Source organism: Coloeus monedula (genome assembly GCF_965178545.1).
Source record: "Coloeus monedula genome assembly, chromosome: 5".
NCBI classification, from domain to species: domain Eukaryota; kingdom Metazoa; phylum Chordata; class Aves; order Passeriformes; family Corvidae; genus Coloeus; species Coloeus monedula.
The window spans coordinates 26,430,255-26,443,681 of record NC_138785.1 but is presented as its reverse complement, the minus strand read 5'-3'; positions in this window follow the sequence as shown (position 1 = coordinate 26,443,681).

Genomic DNA, 13,427 nt, shown 5'->3' with positions numbered 1-13,427 from the left:
GACTTCTGAAAATGTAGTTGCAAACCATGTAGCTTTAATTCTTATTTTAATTAAAATAAATAACCCCCAAGCAAACAAAGAAGCAAAGAAACCCCTTCCTATTTTGGGAAAATGGATATATCTCAGATTGTTTTGCATTAAAAATTCTGTCTATTATAGGAAGGGGAAAAGGCTTGTTTCCCCTGGATTTGCCCTCTGTGTACGAAGTAGGTGTTTCAATTTATCTTGTTCTGGAGGAGAGAATGTAAGAAAAGTCAGTGTCTCCTCTGGTGACTTTCTCAGGGGGAATAAAGTGTAACAAATAGCCAAAGGTAGGCGACTGACAGCAAAAGTGTTTCAGAAGGTTTTATTTTTCCACTGAACTACCTACTGTGCTATAAAAACATTTTGTGCCTGCTCTTAGATAAACAAAATCCCACTGAAGTACACAGAGAGCTCAGTCTGCAAGCATGCAGTCCCTGCTCTTCTTTGAATTACTCCAGTGTAAATTTAGCCATGCTTTGTTAAGATAAAAGAAAATACACTTGTAAAAATAATAGCAGAACAAGGCCCGTAAAAAGAATAAGACATGAAAGTGTTTGGTGTTTGTGTTTGTTTTGGGTTGTTTTGTTCCACTGAGTTTTTAAAAAGGCTTTATTGATACAATTCTGACTGCTTCATTGACACAGGTAAGCCATATATTAGTTACACTAGTCATCTCAGACAGATGATGAAAATATTTTTATGCTTGTTTTCCCTCTTTCTAAATTCTGATTTAGAATTTTATAATTGTAAATAGTTTTTAAAAAATATATTTTAATGAAATATTATGAATCTCTATCCCATTCTGCCTATCCAGAATTTGATGAGTTGAAACAATGCATACTAAGGGAAGAAGCAATAATATATATATGTTTAGGAACTTCTAAACTCATTGTAAGTTGTTTTCTTTAAATGAGGATATTCTTTTATTAAGAGAATTTGCTTCCCATGAGGTGCAAAACACTCATTTCTAAAATTACTCATAACACTGCAGTGTTATTAGTGGGTGGGTTTTTATAGTATTACAGGTTCAGATTGAAAGATCATGTTAACATTTGCTAGTCAGGCTTTTTTTTTTTTTTTTTTTTCCTCCAGTGATTTTTGCTTACCTGTTTGAAATAGTTAATTGAATCTGGTTGGACAGCCCAGCTTCAGTGCCCTCTGTGTTTGTAATTATCATAGCAAACAGGGCAAAATATACGAAATTACTTCTGAATTGGTGAGAGGTTTACCAAGGACTGGTGTTGCTGCCCCTAAGGGCAGAATTGAGCTGTATTAATGGACCTTCAGGTAGGAGTGATGCCTTTATAGCATTTTGGGAGGTATCTACTTAGCAGCAGTTGGAATCCTATTGTTGGCATACAAGATGTTTAACAAAGGGAAAATAAATTCATTTGTATTGTGTGGTCTTCAGCCGCAGAGAGAAATATTCCAAGCCCAGCAGATGGGGCTAAGTGCCTTTTCTTAAAAAGGCTGTGGGGAAAAGTTGTATCAGGGTAAGTCCAAGGATTTGCTTGTTTTAAGACATAGCAGAGGTGCTGTTTGCTAATACAGTTGCACTGGTAACAATTATTAAATGTAAGCAAAGCAAGTGAAAATTGCAGTCTTGGGTTGAAATCTGTCCCTGTGAGGGTAAATGAGTGGTGTTGATGTAGCCAATGTTCAGAAGTTGTCTATTCTGAGCCCCAAGGTAGACTTTTTGAAATCTGTGACAAGCAGAGAAAATTGCACATGGGAGCACTTGGGTTTGCAGGAATAACGAAACTGCCAGGGGCTGCCTTAGGTATATCATGACAAACATCTGTGTTGACCATGAAGTCTCTCCTGCTAGAATGATCTTCCTTTGCAAATAATGAAATAACTGTAGAATCTGCTTCTCAAAGGTGACTTGTCTGTATGCCAGCGGAATATCCTTAACACCAGTAAGTCTCTAGCCCTTTTAAAAATGTTCTTCTTCAATCTTGTCAGTAGGGGATGAATTATGAATGAAGAAGGCTGGCAGTAGAGCTAATAATTCAAATCAAACAGTGAATCAAAAAATAAGAATGCAGAAAGGAACAGCACCTAATCTTGAGTGAGACTGAATTAAGAAATCTTGTTAACTTTAGGGAGCTGAGAATTCACTTTCTCTGAGAAATCTGATTTGCTGATACTCTGATTTTCTGTCTTTATTGCCAGTCCCACTTGCCAGTGTCTACAAATTCACATTAAATATTTTCAGCTGAGAAAATTTCTCAGATCTAGGTCATTCAAGTCTTATTTTCTTGTTGGCTTTTTGCTCCAGAAAGTGGGCTAAGTGGTCAGCTTTTCGGGAAGAAATTCAGGCAATATTTGGTGCAGCTTGGCTTAAGGGCACAAGCATAAACATTTATTCACTGTAATTGTTCTTATATCTTCCATCAAACTGTTTGACCACGGGAAGTGGACAAAGAGCTCTTATGTAGAAGTAATGCTGTTTTACAGAATCTACTTTGCAGCTTTCTGTAAATGCTCCAGTTAATTTGTTTGGATATGTTTCATGAATTCATCAGTGACTTTGTTGGTAGGGGAATCTAGCAAGAGGTTAAGAGGGCTTGCAAAATTCACCTGAAAGGAGAAACAAAGAGAAAAGTACCATTTAGGAGTTGAGGTCTTTCTATCCTACATAGATTTTTGAACTCATTTTTGGAGGATCTGTTTGCTGACTTTCTCCATGCATGATTATAATTCAAAAATGCTGTTGAATCCTCCCAATCTTATATTCTTTCTGCTTCATATGCAATACCTTCCTCTTTTGTTTTACTGTGAAACTTAAAAGAACGGATTTACAGTCACATTGATGTGACTGAGTTGTGACTTACTGCTATGATTATAATACTACTGAAGCTATACTTTGTCCCTGTAGTGCTTTTTATCCATAGAACTCCAATGCCCTTTGTGGGAAGGTCAGCAATATAAAACCAATGCCAAATTTACACCTCAGGCATGAGATCTGTGTCCATGACTAACCTATGCACAGAAACAGGGGATCTGTTTTATATCAGTGGTTGAGGTTTTTTATTGTGTAAAGTTTTGGTGGAAGGTCAACTTGTTTTGTTGCTTTATGCTTTGGTCTAAAAGGCTTTCATGTAAGAAAAGTGACTGTCCTGCCTTCCCTCCTGCTGCTTGTGTGAAATGCACCTCCACATTACCGCTGTTTCCACACATGCTGCTAAAGAAGATGAGCTTTTCTGAAGTCTTGCAGCTCTGACATGCCAGGAGGATATTAGGACCCATCTGCCTGTTGCAAATGGGAGGATTAGTATGCAGGAAAATAGATTTAGAGAAAGAGGTATAAGACTATGCCCTTTCTTACCTCTTTCATTGCCATGGGAAGCACACAACCTGCCATGGTTGTCATCTTCAGTCTGCATCTATAGCCAGTATAAGAGTGCCATGTCATTATCCTGGTATTTTAATCACAGAATGGGTGAGATTGGAAGGAACCACTGCAGTCATCTAGTCCAGCCTCACTGCTCAAGCAGGGACCCTTAGAGCATGTTACTCAAGGTTATGTGCAGATGATTTTGAATATCTCCAGGGAAGGACACTCCCATGACCTCTCTGGGCAATCTGTACCAGTGCTCAGTCACCTGCACAGTAAAGTCTTCCTCATGTTCAGGTGCATCAGTTTCTGCCCACTGCCCCTTCTCCTATTGCTCAGCACCACTGAGCAGAGCCTGTCTCTGTCCTCCTGTCACCCTCTCTGCAGGTACTGACAGACATTGATGAGGTCCCCTCTCAGTTGTCTCTTTTAATGGCTGAACAGGCCCAGCTCCCTCAGCCTGTCAGAGGGATGGTCCAGACCCCTCATCATTTTTGTTGCCCTCCTCTGGACCTGCTCCAGGAGCTCCACGTCTCTCTTGTCCTGAGGAGCTCAGAACTGGACACAGCACTGCAGATGTGCCTCACCAGGGCTGAGCTTCCTCATCCTGCTGGAATGTTCTTCCTAAGGCACCCCAGGACACCATCAGCCTTTCTGGCTATAAGGGCCGTGGTAGCTCATGGACAGGTTCTTGTGTACTAGGACCCCCAGGTCCTTCTCTGCAGAGCTGCTTTCCAGCAGGTCACCCCCAGCCTGTACTGGAGCATGGGTTTATTTTTCTCTGGGTGCAGGACCCCACATTTGCCTTTGTTGAATTTTGGAAACTTCCTCTTGTTCAGTTGCAAGAACTGATTCTTCTTTTTAGAAAGAAAAAAGTGCAGCAGGAATGTGTCATATACACTTCCGCTGATAAAAGTTTGGAGACAAAAGGTAAAAATGCTTTTGTTATCCAGAAAGGCAAAATGCTTTGGGATTCATAAAGGTGTCCTTTCACTTGACTTAATGAAATCGTCTTATAAATAGGAATTTGGACATATTTTGAAGTTAGGAGACCATAGGATAATTTATTATGCATATGTAAAGCAACAGTCTAGCAAATGCTGGGCTTGTAGTTGTTTATACATCATGTGAATTTTGAACTTAAATTGTTATTTTAACATAATTTCAAATAGATGTTGACTTTTCAATTGAGCTGATGCTTTTTTATGACTCTAAATAAAAGTTCAGTTTCACTATTCTATGGTCCTACTGGTCATTTTAGATAGTGTAAAGCAGGAGGAGCTCCATGTAAGTGTGTAATTATAGTGATGTGAAGTTAATACCACGGTGAACACAGCTGAGCCTGGGATATTTATCTTAGTTATGGACTTTGAACTTGTGTCTACAGCTTGTCAGGGGGAAGGGAGAAATCCTATTACAGCTTCTAGTTTTCTTCTTACAAACCAGTACTGTCGGCCTCCTGTGTAAGACCATAAATGGCAGTGCACATAGAGTTTCCCAGATGATTAAATTACATTGTTTTGAAAAAATTAGATTATGTCAGGAACTGTTGCACCAAAAAAAAAAAAAAAAAAAAAAAAAAAAAGAAATTCCATTAATTAGTCAAATATTTATTGTATTTGGGTTGATTTAAAACATAACGACAGCTTACTTCACCCTTTCTCTGTTAGAAAAAGTCAATTTTGGTTTTAAAAGGGTAGTTCAGGTTTTGGGTCTTAAGGTCTGACTTGTTTTGGTTCATGAGGATACTGAGCAGCTCTTCTAATTTTCCCAGGAAGTAGAAACTTTATATGTCATATAATGTAGTTTCTTAGTGATGGGTTAGCATTCTCTGTTATTATTCTTTAAAAAGGACTCAAGAAATATGTTCTGCTTTTACAAAAAGCCCTTGACATTATCATTTTTCTCATAGGTTTTTTTTATATGTGTTTTAATAACTGGGCTAGCCACATACACAGCATCTACAGTGTGTTTGTTGCAATAGCTCAATATCCAAAGACTATGAATACACAACATGGTAGAATTTGAGGAAAAGTAATACATGCTTAATATTACATGAAAAGGATTTAATATCTAATTTAACACCTACATTTAAATTTTGCTTAAAATGAACAACATGACAGTAATATATTTTAAACAACAGTTTTTAAATAGATTGAGGTAATTCTTAAGGCAACATTTTGTCTGAAGAAATAAATTTATGTATACAGGAGATGTTCATGCTAAAACTGTGTGAAAGCGTTTTATACTTGGCACCACTGAGCAGAGCCTGGCTCTGTCCTCCTGTCACCCTCCCTGCAGATACTGACAGACATTGATGAGGTCCCCTCTCAGTTGTCTCTTTTCATGGCTGAACAGGCCCAGCTCCCTCAGCCTGTCCTCATAAGAGATGTCCCACTGAGTTGTGTTGAGTTACCATTTGTCACTGGGTTTTAATACTGATGGTGAAACATTGTGTCAAATTGTGGGGTTTTGTCTTTGTGTGGTCATTTCTGGGGAATGTAGCCACTATATTCATGGACAGATGGGAGGTTGGTACATGCTCTGGCTTCTCTAAGAGGAGCAACTATCTCTCCTAGTTGTTCAGGGTGTGTTGCCAGTCATTTTGTGTGGAGCACTGCTCTTTATTGACAGGTTACCCTGTGTGTTTCTATGCACATAGCTTTTTGTTTGTTTGTTTTTTGAGACTGAGATGCTTATCCTTCTTTTGAACTAAACAGAATTTCTTGTTGGAATTGTTAAAGAAGTTGTAGTAACCTCTACCAGGCTACCTAGAGCCAACAGCAGACATGCTGCTTCTTTTGGTTGATGGTGCATATACAATAGGGTTAATATTTTCTGTGTTAAAAACACAAACAGTTTTTCTCATTCAGTTGGTCATGCTTAAGTATTTTGAAATGACTGAGAACTTAGTGAAATTAAATTATGTGTAATTTGAGCTGAGAAGAACTGCAGATATTTGGACTACATTTCTTGGCCCAATGTAATTCATTTCGATGTTAAGAAGAGAGGATATTTTTAGTTAACGCCACCATTTATTTCCAGCCAAAATGAATGCAAAGAGAGTATGAAGTCCTACAGAATTAGATTTCACATTTGTAGACTGCTGAAGGAAATGAGCACAAATGAGTGCTTAGAAGATTTTTATTATATACCTTTGTGGTCCAGATTTGGGAAGAATGTGCATTACCTGAGAAGTCATCAATTTAAAGCACAGGCTGGCTGGCCCTAGCAGTTAAAGAACTGTGATGTTTTTCGCCTTAACAATTTATTGTAATTTGGAGCCAACGAAATGTTTGCAATTAAAATGGACACTAAATGCTGTGGCAAGAGGTGCTTACCTAAGCCCAGCTTCCAGAGCTTTCAGGAACTCATTTTCCCCAGCAGGCCTGCCATATTACAATCTGTCCTTGCTAATTACACAGGCGGTCTGCCTTAAACAGTGCTGAGTTTGAATTGCCACAGGACTTTTTCTTTATAAAGAGCATATTTCTTTGGAGCCTGCAACCACAATGCACTAGCTGCACCCTGTGAGCTCCTCTTTGCCATGCGGTAGGCAGCCTATGAAGTAGAGATAATGTGCTTATCAGCAAAGCAAGTGCTGGGAGTGTACTTTTCCTTAAGATTGGTCTTACAGCTGTGGGATAACTTTACTCAGATCCTTTGTTTTGAATCTGAATAGACTTGGGTTAATTTTGCTCCTTTGTTTGAACTTTATTAAAGGGAATTTAATATTTTTTCATTCTTCTGCTCTTTGAGTGTGGTTCTGTGTAGTCAAAGGTATCCTCTGGGTCATGCAGCAGGAGGAGAGCAGCAGAGGTAGCCAGCTGGGCAGGGGCAGTGAGGCAGTGCAGGAAAGTACCACCAGGGAAATGGCCAGAAAGTCATGATTTCCAAGTAGGCCTGGCCTGGCTGTATTTTCAGTGCATGTCAGCAAAGGAAGTAAAGCCACTAGGGTAGGGTGACTTTGCCCCTTTATAACATTAAGAAATACATTCTTGATGGAGCCAAATGTATTGGAGAGAGAACAATTTCTGCCTACACAGAGAGAATGTGTCCCCTTCAATGTTCCCAGTTATATCCTGCAGTGGCCAGGGCTGACTGCAGACTTGGCAGCTGCCCACGTCCCTGGTGAGCAGCTGGTGCAGCCATCCCATGCTCAAGAGATACCAGGTGACCTGCAGACAAAAATGGAGATATTCATTGTTTTATTTGGATGTAGGGTCAAATGGCTGGTACTTTCTAATTTTCCTTTTGATAAAGGTGTTGGCCATTTTAAGGACCGCAAAGTTAAGATAATGACGTCTCATTTGAAAGCCAAGTATGTTGTGTGCTGTGTTTTCCTTGTTCATTAGAAGAATATCCCATCAGACTGTATTGTTTGGATCACCCCTTTTTTTCTAATCCTCTTGGAATGTGAAGATTGTTTTCCAACCTCTTGCAAATCAAAATAAAAAAAAAAGACCAGCAGCTGCTATGTTTGATAGAAATCCAAGCATAAGTCTCTCCTAATGTGCAGATATAATGCCTAACTAGAATTGCAAGGAGTGCTGCACCATGAAAACTTGATAGGTCATTGATAAGTTGCACACCCCTCTGGCATGCCTGGTTAACCTTCCTTAAATTCATTGAAAAGCTCTCAAGTGGATTTTAGCCTCTGGCTGCTTTTTTTCTAGACTAATCCTGCAGTTATTGAGTTACCACCTCTGGGGAGTAGGAAGAGAGTCATGATAAAACATGATAAAAATCTAAATCAATTTCTCCATGGCTTGCCAAGTGAAATATCCCTACAAATGCACTTGGTTCTCTGAAATATCAAACTCCAGATTGTTGAAGTAGTGTTCAGTAATTGTAGAGAAGATAAACTGGTTTGCATACAAATTTAGCTCTTAAATACTGGTTAGTCATCAGAGATGACTCCAATTTTGACTTCGCAACTTAGTTGTTGCCCAGTCCCCTTTGATTCTTGTAACCACTCTGAAGACTGAAAATGTCAGGGCAGCAGCTGTGTCACTAACCAAAATGCAGCACTAAATTGGGTGCTCAGTGAGTTTTACTGAGCGGTCTTATGTTCTGTAAGTAGGAAAAAATATCTTGGAAATAAGTGGTCCCACTGCTTTGGGAAAGAATAATTGAAAATGATGATTAATTTATAAATTCTTTTCACTTTAATTTTAAATAAATTACTCTGGAGGCAATTAAGAATTTCTTCCCATGTAATGAGTTAAATTGATGTGAGTTAAAGTGATGGTCTAGAAATGGCTTAGATTTATTTTGGGCAAGTACAGTCTATCAAGTTAGAAGTTATTAATATATTTTCTAACAGTCTTTCAATAAACAAAGAAGCCTCACTGGGACTGGTGATATAAATACTGTTCGTAAGTGATTTATCTTCACCTCACTCTTTGAGGTCTTTGTCCAAGACTTAAGTTCAAATTTTGCCTGATATTATTTCAGGAAGACAAACAATTAATGCTTGTGAATCAATGAGTTATTGGCAAAATACATTCCTTTGCTGAATAGTTTTAATCTGATTAAAAGATATTTGAGGAACTGTATATAATATATCAGTTATCACCTTTGAAAATACTGTAAACAATTTTACTTTTCTGCACTGCAGGTACTTAGCAACAGTCAGGGATTTCAAGCAAGTTTCCTTGCGTTAAAGAGTTAATTTAAAGGACAAATTAAAAAATCATGATCTAAAGCCTGTGGAGAATCTCTATCACCAGTTTCTAGTCCTAAGGCCTCTATCATCTTTTCTAAACACAAAATCAAACTAATGGTTTACTGTGGAGTTAGTTCACTGTTAATTAACTATAAACCCAGAAGGATAAAAAGTAGGGTTCTACAAAAGGACTTGAAAAGTATATTTCATCATCTCTCAGCTAATTCTCATTAACCTGTAGCTAAAGGAAAACTGAGGTGCCTAGTAGTATAATATCTATATATTAGTATAATATCAGCTAATAGTATAGTATCTCAGGTATTATGGAGACATTCGGGTGTATTCCTGCTGTGAGCAAGGAGAGGAGTCCTCTGGGAAAACCAGTGGCATTGGTGAGGGCATGGTGGAGCTGCTGTCATTCCTCCTTCAGCCTGATCCATGCTAGCTTATACAGGCTCCATGATATTAAAAAGTAAACTAAATGCAGAGAATATGATGATGATGATGATAATAATAATAAAAATATGTAGTAATAGAAGAATTGTATATATGTATGTAATTAACACCGTGCAGTCTTAAACACGAATGATAATTTTTTTATTATAGAGTATAAGACTACTTTATATACATAACTATATTGTCTAAAGTTATAAGCTTGAATTACTGTAAGTTTATTTAAAGTGCATGTTACTTATAAAGAAAGCATTTAAGAGTTGAAATGTAGCAATTGAAATTTTTTTAAACAGTATTTTACAATTCTTTTCACAGTTATTTATGAAGGAAAGTATTTCAGTTAAATATTATTCAGAGTGTATTTCAAAGGTGACAGTTTTTTCCTAAGAGATTCTGGGTGGTGATGGTAAAGATCTACATTTTCCAGGTTGCAGCTACCAAGATAGGGTCATACTCAATCTTTACTCAGTACCCGTTATTTTAGTAGCAGAACCACTTGATGTAGAAGTATTTACAAGGGTGCATGGCTTTTTGTTGCATCATTTTTATCTGTCAAACCCTGCCAGTCTGTGGGAAAAAGAATGAATGCTGAGAAATATCTCAGTGCATCATAGGTGAGCAATATATTAAATGTGAGCACATTTTTTAAAAATCTGCAGCTGGAATAAGAAATCACAATAAAGTTCACCAAAATTAATGGGTGTAGAGGTGATCAGAACTTCTAAGATCTGATTGTCTGGAAACTATCTGTAAGAGCATTTCACAGCAAGAGTCAAGCAGGCTTTTTGTACAGAACAGGAAGTCAGACACAAAATGCATCAATAAAAGATATTGAATAAACTGCACCACAGTGACATGTATCTGTTCCTTAGCATTTCAGGGGTTAATTTAAACCTCAATCTTGTACCATATTACCATTTTAAACTCTGTCTGGTCTGAAGCATGTCCCACTCAGGCAGTAGCAGGATGAAAATGGTATTCTGGTGTTGTAGAATACTGTACGTAGGATAGAGGTGCTGGCTGAAATAAACCTCTGTGTAACTCTTCTGCCTGAGAATCAGTTGCACTCAAACATAACTTAATATCAGGGAATACTGATATTATATGTAGTATCTAAGTCTTATTTTTCACTACTTTTCCCTCAATCATAATCCGCTGCACCATGTAAGAATGTAGCCATTAAAGGGAGGTTTCAATGTGTACCTGTAAAAATACCAACAAAAAGTTTGTATTATTCTTGTGCTGTTACATGCTAGCTTTCCTAAAAAAAAAGCTGCCTAACTAGAAAGCTAAAGCAGTCAGGGCTTCTGTGCCTTATTTTTAGTCTAAAATAACCCTCTTTCAATTTAAAGCCATTCTTTCTTGTCCTATCCCTACATATCCTTGAAAAATTCCCTCTCCAGCTTTCTTGTAGGCTCCTTTTACATTCTGGAAGTATCTTTGTTTTAAAAGCTTTTTTTGATCAATCAGAAAAAAGAAAAAGCAACAAAAAAAATCCCCAAACACACTGAACACAAAAGTTTTTTTACTTTTGATTCTGATTCCATGCAGTTAGCTGTTCCCCCCTCAATTCTTCAAAAGCTGATTTTACCCAGTTTCTGTGACCAGTAAGTAAGCTTTGTGACAGCATTTCTTCTATTGTGTCAAGCTTCATATATGAACTTCAGATTTAACTAAAATTGATTGGTTCTTTTCTATCCTACATCTATATTATACCTATTTTGAGAAGAAAAATCTTAAGAGTGGCAACTCAAATTTTCATCTGCAGTTTCCTCCCCGTGAAATAAGTAGAGATTTTGAAAAGAATGCTGCACCTACAGAGATGTACAGACTAAGAATGTCCAGAAGGTACTATTACCAGTTGTACTTCCTTGTGCAGGTAAGCATGATTACTTCAGAGATTTGTCTAACTCTGTAGCTTCTTAATATGCCGTGTCCCAAGAGCTATCAGATGTGACTTCTGCTTTTGCTATTCCCTACGCCGCCTGCCGATGCACAGAGTTCTGTGTGGGTTAGGACTCTGAAGACTCTCCTGGCTCCACAGCCTGTAGTATCACATCTCAGATGCTGCTCTGTTTTCCCTTTCTGTATTCCTCTGTTTCACTCAGTCTTGTTCCAATGAGACTATGAGTAGGCTTCCTGAGTCTACACCTGCCTCCATAAGGGCAGCTGTCTCAGGCTGGCAGTACTGCAGTGTCTACAAAAAAAAGAGATGTTTTACATTATCTTTACAGTGCTGCAGTTCTTAAAATGGAGTTCTTTTATTAAATCAACATCATAGTAATGAGTGCCTTAACCACTGCCATAATCTCATTAACTTTTCTTGCTGTTGGTATAGAAATATATATTTGTGGTGTTCTGAAATAGATAAGCAAGTTAACAGAAGGTGGAAATAACAAGAAAACCACGGGGGTTATTACTATTTTACTTCCTTGAAATGTGATTATCTGTTAAACCCTGTTAGCTAAAGCAGATATTGAAATAGAAACAGCTGACGTTAGGTTGGTGTTATATAATATATAAAATAGTGTGTCCGATCATCAAAGTTATAAGTGAGGAAATGACTTAAAGCTGTGAAAGAGGAAGTTTAGATTGACTATTAGGAAAAAGTTGTTCACTGAGGGAGTGATCAAGCACTAGAACGAGATCCTCCAGGCAGTGATCATGACTCCATGTCTGTTGATGTTAAAGTGTTTGCTCTTAGATATAAGGTTTAACTTTTAGGTTATCCTGTGTGGATTCAGGAGTTAGACTTCATGGTCCTTTGGGTCCCATCCAACTCAGGATATTCTATAGTATAGTATATATATTCTACTGTTGAATTTTCTTCTGAAACTCTTGTCTTCTCACATCCTTTTATATTATCACCAGTCTGTAATACATTCCAAAGTATTCAATGCAGGGATTTTCTGCTGTCCTATTTGTGACTCTGTAACATGTCATAGTTACTGCAGAACTTTTATTAGCTCATACACTTACATATAGGATGTCAAGAAAGAGAGCGATATGGGGTTTTTTTTCTTTTTTAAATGCATTAGTGGAAGAGGAGGTAAAAAGGAGGAGTCAGCTCTGTGTGATTATTCTGCTGTCTTTTGATAGCTGATGTGTCCATACTTTATTGTTGCAATTATTCCCCAGTGCTGCCTTAGGATTGTTTTACTATGTCTTCATGGAAGCTCAACTATGGTCACAAAAAGTTGTGTTTTAGCAGTAAAAATCAGCTTCAGGTGTAATGGCTGCAATGAATACAGATCAAGATCTCGGCAAAATCTCTCTGGGGTGTTTGACAGATTTCACTCTTTGCTAAAAGAAGGAAACATGTCTTGCTAAAACAGTAGCATTTTACTCCCATTGTTTACAGATGTATAGGAATGCAGGCTGTAAAGGGGTAAAGAATTAGGCATTCAGTTTTGATACTGGGCTGGTAAGATAATTTTGCTCCTGGTAAGCTACTTCAGGAAATTACAGTATCAAATGCTTTGCAGCTTGCATTTATTTTCCCAGAGCAAAATTTTCAGTGTATGATGTTATATATAATTCGAATTTCTGCTTACAGATACATTGATCTTTATATTGAGGTAAACAGTGCAAAGAAAATGAGACCAAGGTTTGCTGTCTGCTCATAATGAAATACTAATTCCAACCCCCTACTCCACAGAATTAATTACATAATTTAGTGGTCAGACACCCAATGGCATAAAAGAGATTGTTTTTCTGAGCCAAATGAAGATTTCTGCACATCACATATCAAAAGACAAGAACAATGAAGAGGAAGTAAATGATAGTATGTTCAAAAACAATAGTGCCAAATTCTTATTTTGTGGCTGTAAGGTGATGTTACAAGGGCACTCAGGTTGGTGTAACCATACAACATTTGTGAGATGACTCATAGCAGTCTCTTCCTAGCTCCCTACCCATGTGAACTGAGTACAGGATTTATGA